We start from the raw sequence: 5,402 nt of genomic DNA on the forward strand, positions 1-5,402 counted from the left end.
ATTCCATTCGTCTTTAGGCCCCTAACGACAGCCTATTCCTAAATGCTTTCAAGTGACAGAAAAACAACATTTGCTGTTTTACTCTTTTCTCACCTTATTTTCTAACTAAGTATTAATACACCACAGCAATTTACTCAGCAGGCTGTGCTCGCCCGGCTTCATGCTTTGCTGTTGGCTTTTCTCCATCTGAAATGTTGGCTCATCCTCCCAGGACTAGCTGAAATGTTACAGCCTTGATAAGCCCTTTCTCTGATGAGCTCCTTCTCCTAAACCCGCCCCCCCCACCCCTTGCAGATACGCGCTTGTATATAACACTACCAACATGTAAGCAACACAAGGCCACAACCGAAGTCCCATGCATTCCTTTACGCATTTCCTGTTTAAACATTGGCAAAATGTAGCAGGTTCTCTGCCAGGCACAGGAGAGAGTAGTGGACCAGACAGGCCCTGGCTCTGTTCTCACGGAACTTGTATTCTAGCAGGGGAGACAGCCAGCCATTTAACAGCTTGTTCCACATTTGGGAGCTTAGAAAATGCTACAGAGGAAAAGTGTAGGAAGGTAAGTGAACAGAGGGATGAGTGAAGGGCAGGTCAAGGAAAGCTCATCTGGGAAGCGATACCTTAAGTTGACATCTGAAGATTGCTGCCGTTAGCTAGGGAGCGTGGGGAGTGGGGGAGGGCACAGCACGTAGGGAAGGGAATAGCATCTGCAAAGTTTCTGAACCATGTATTTCCGCAGGGAGGGCTAAGGTGACCACTTGCGTACAGAAGGTACTCCACACACACGTATTCTGTAAAGAAAATGGCAACGTACATTAAATGAGATTATTGTGTACAATTCTTTCCAATGTTCTACCATGTTCAACTCCTCCAAGCGGAAGCACCAAGAGTAAAATTAAGAGCTGGAAATTTAGTGAGAGAGAGAATATGATAGTGATTAAGAACAGGGCTCTGTTGTCAGACAGGGTCAGGTCTCAGTTCTATTATTTACGCTAGCTGTGCAACCTGGGGCAGGCTGCTTAACGTCTCTGTGCCTTACTTTCTTCATCTGCAAAACAGGACGATGATGATGATGATGATGATAATGACGATAAACGATGCCTACCTCATGGGGTAGCTATGGGGATTAAATGATATAAGACATGTGAGGATCCGAGAACACGCAGCAAAGATCAGCGCTCATCATTTAGTGAAACCAGCACAGTTTGCATGTCTTCGCAGTATCACCACCTAAATAAATAGTTATTTGAGTTTGAATTAATAGTACTAACAGTTGTCAAGAAAAGGCAAAGTGTTATTTTTCTTTTTTGCCTCTGCCTAAGGAATTTCCCTGGTGAGTATGTGTATATATATAGCATCATTGGTGAAAAGTAGAGCAAAGAACAAGATTTCCAAGTGATCAGATTATATTTCAGTCTCAGTCATAATTACACACCTTCACAGCTACTCTCATGAGTTGCAAGCCTCATTTCTCCTCTGTTTTTACTTTTAAATACCTGCAGGTCTTGGAATCCTGTTGGCAATCTTCTACAACTTTTCAAACTGGGGCAGCTTAATTAGAATCCTGACTTCACTCCTTTCCATCAGCAATTTGCTTAAGTTTTGAAAAACATCATTAAAACAAAGGATGCAGTGAGTATGCCAGAACATCGAGCTTATTTGTTTCTGAGACAAGATCGTGAGGAGGGAAGTGACTTGCAAATGATTAATAGACTTGGTATTTGGGCTTTGCAGCCTTGATTTCCAGCCTTGGAGCTTGCATTTAATTTTGAGAAAGACCAGCCTGTTGCTGCAGCTTGCATTTCTGTATTGGATCGACCAGCCCACTAGCCTTTCGTCCTGCCCAGCAGAGCTAGACAGGAGGCAAAATTAAAAGGAAACATTTGAAGGGCAACTGGACTAGAACAGAAGACTAACCATGAATTAATTTTTTCCCACTTCATCTTGAACAATGACAGGCAGTTGGTCTTTTCATCCCCCCGTGTTCAGCCTTGGCAAGGATGTGTGCTGTGCAGGTGGCCGAGGCTCCCCGAGTCAGTGTGAGGGCAGAGCGAGAAATCTGGGAAGATCGTGAACTCACTGGTGTTGAGCTTCTGATTTGGAAACACATCACTTTCTTTTTCTTTTCTTTTTTTTTTTTTTTTTTTTTGGTGATAGCTTTATTTGTTAAGGTAGAATTCACATACTCTATATTTCACCCATTCGAAATGTATAGCTCAATAGTTCTGTCTTTTCATAGAGTTGTGCAACTATCACCACAATGAATTTTAGAACATTTTTATTACCCCCCAAAGAAACCCCATACCCTTTAGTTACCTCTGTCCCCGATATACCCTCATCTACCTATTTACTTTCTGTCTCTATTGGTTTGCCTTTTCTGGACACTTCATATAAATGGAATTTTGTAGTATGTGGTCCTTTATGACTGGTTCTTTCACCTAGCATGATGTTTTCAAGGTTCGTTCCTTCGTACAGTAGCATTTATTAGCACTTCGTTCCTTTTTACGGCTGAGTAATATTCCATTTTGTGGCTATACCACCTTTTGTTTATTCATCCATCCATTGATACGGACGGCTGGGTCGTTTCCACCTTTTGGCTATTACGAGTAATGCTTCAATAACAATCACGCACGAGGTCTTATGTGGACACGTGTTTTCATTTCTCATGAGTACATACCCAGGAGTCAAATGGCTGGATCAAATTTTCCTTCTTTTTTAACTCAAACACAAACCTTACACCAGATTAAACGAAATGACAGCATTTTGTAAGTAATAGAGCACTTATAAATTTTAATTATAACTGGCTTCTAGAATATTTAATCTCCCAATTTATCCCAATAATGTTGAATCGATTTCTATTATGTGCTTTGCTCTACGCTGTGAGCCTCCTAAGATGAGCCCCCTAATCTAGGGCTTGTTATTTATAAAAGTAACTAACTTATACTGGATCTTTGCTTTGTGCCAAGCACGATTCTCAATGTTTTATCTGTATTAAATCCTTGACTACCACCACCACTGTATGAGGTAGGTACTATGGTTACCCTCATTTTATACAGAACTTAAGTAACCTGCCCAAGGCCATGCGGGTGCCAAGCGGCAAAACCGGGTGGTCTTTATCAACTTACCATTCTTCCACGCTCCGTCTCTAGCAACAATAATATGCAAGACTTAAGTGTCATCTGAAGTTCGACATCCTAGGTTTGCATGCTGCCTCCCCCATTTACAGTGTGACCTTGGGCAAAAGAATCACACTTTTTAAGCCTCAAATGCCTAATCTGTAAAGAGAACCTAATCCAGTGACCTACTTCATAGAGTGGCTGTAAGCATGAAGTGAAATAAACATATACCAGGTGTTTGACATGCAGTTACTGTTCAATAAATATCACCTCTTGTTATTACTCATAATAAGCTCTATAAGCGAAACATTACAAGGGCATGTGATGTATACGGACTGCCAAATGTTGCAATTTGTCTCTGCAAGAAAGGAAAAAAAAGTCAGGCTAAACCAGAGAAGCTAAGCTGTTTGCCTCCCTTTACCCGAATTCTGTCCATTGATATTAACAACCGGAGTCTTAAAAGCGGGCTTCAGCTTATCTCTCCTCCTTCCATCTCTATATGTTGCTGGAGAGCCTAATGCAGGGTCGCTATTTGTATTCTGTAAGTGTTCCTTGTCTCATCAAGAAAGGGGCCCATCCAGGCTTGTTTTCGGGTGGGTCGGGAACCTTACATCCAGGAGATCGGGGCAGCAGCAAGGAATCACCCCAGGCATCCATGGAGGTGTCAGCCAGGCAAGATCCATTCCTCTGCAGGCTCCTGCCAGGAGGGGAAAAAAGGCTATATGCCATTATGCAAGGGAAGATCTCATAGAAATGTGTGATGCCTTTAAACAGAAATGCATTCTGTCCTCAGTATCTTGGGGGAGTTGCTGTTGCATTGGGATCAGGCTGACATGGGATTGGGGAGGCTCAGGGTGTGGTGTGACTTGTCACACTAAGTACACTTGTCTCCCACGGCAACGGGTTACTGGGCAGCAGGAGACAGCAGGGCTGGGAAAAGCATTCAGGGGAATGGTCAACAGGGAGCCCTTCTTTGCATATTTATCCGGCCCCAGATTTGGCTGATGGTTTCAGAATGTGTTAAGTGGCCATCAGCATTCCCTGCTGTTCTTGCGCACAAGGTTGCTCAGGAGGGAAGAATCAAGACTGGCTTCCTGGTACTTGTTATAGGAAAGTCAGACATCCAGGGAGCCCAGCCATGGAGAAGGCAAAGTCCAAAACGTGTATGAGTTTATGGATACACACATACAAATACACACCACACTGACTCTCCTAAGGATCACTCACACTTACATCGTTAATGCTTAATAAATATTTATTCCCTCTCTCCTCACTGCCTCTAAAGAACCTCTCTTAGAGATCTATATGTATCATAATTATTTGCTTACATCTGTCTCCGCCCATCAGATTGTGGATTTTGGGGGGGGACAGAGACTATGTGTTCTTCTCTTAATATTCCCATGACCTAGCACAGAATCCAGACCATAGTATGTGCCAAAAAAAAAAAAAAAAAAAAAAGAAAGAAGAAGAAAAGAAAAGAAAAAAGAGAAAAGAAAAGAAAAGTAAAAAGAAAAATGCTAACTGAATAGCATGTTAGAGGTGTATGTAACCTTCTGGCTGGAATTCTATTTAATTAAATTACCACATCAAGCCTGTGTGGGAGGTTTTATTGTTCCTATTTTAACAGATGAGGAAACTGAGGTTCAAAAAGGTTAAGCAACCTGCCCAAGGTCATATGGTTGGTGGAGCTGGAATTGAATTTCAAGCTGAGCATCTGATGGGTGATTAAGACTCACATAAAAATCAATCAACCTATTATCACATTAAGACACTAACTAGGATGACTGAAAGAAAATGCCTGAAGCTTCCAGGAAATTCAATATCATCAAAGAGCTTACATTAATTGCCTTCAGACCCCTGGCACTGAGCTAAATGCTATAAGAGATAATCCGCACAGGTGGCATGGCTCTCCGGTGGATTTTTTTTAATAAAAAAACTATACATAGAATATAATTATGTATAACAGGAAGATTAGCACCACCATGAACTTGAGCCAACTGAATATGGATCAGTTGGATGAGAGCTCCCTGAGAACAAGGACTGGATCTTTTTAGTCACTGTAGTCCCAGTGCCTTGCACAAGCTGGGCACAAAGTTGGCACCCATTAAGTACTGCTGAAATGGATTCCATCTGAAGATAAAGGCCGTGTAACTATTGGATCCGAAACACAAAATGTTCATCAGTAGGATCAGAGTTGAAGTGCAGGCATCTCTCCCGGCTGACCTCCCCACTTCTGCACCAGGTCTCCCCTGTAGGGTGTTCACTTCACTGGGCCTGAAATGAAAG

General features: G+C 42.3%; 1 long non-coding RNA gene across 1 annotated transcript; it reads left to right on the forward strand.

Annotated features, from left to right (window-relative positions):
- Positions 1–410: 410 nt before the first annotated feature.
- On the forward strand, positions 411–3,358 carry LOC123380279. Its single transcript, XR_006585805.1, has 2 exons — positions 411–559; positions 1,503–3,358. It is a non-coding gene; the product is annotated as an uncharacterized LOC123380279 (long non-coding RNA).
- The last annotated feature ends 2,044 nt before the right edge of the window (positions 3,359–5,402 follow it).

The sequence above is a fragment of the Felis catus genome, chromosome D1, assembly GCF_018350175.1.
Source record: "Felis catus isolate Fca126 chromosome D1, F.catus_Fca126_mat1.0, whole genome shotgun sequence".
Lineage (NCBI taxonomy): Eukaryota > Metazoa > Chordata > Mammalia > Carnivora > Felidae > Felis > Felis catus.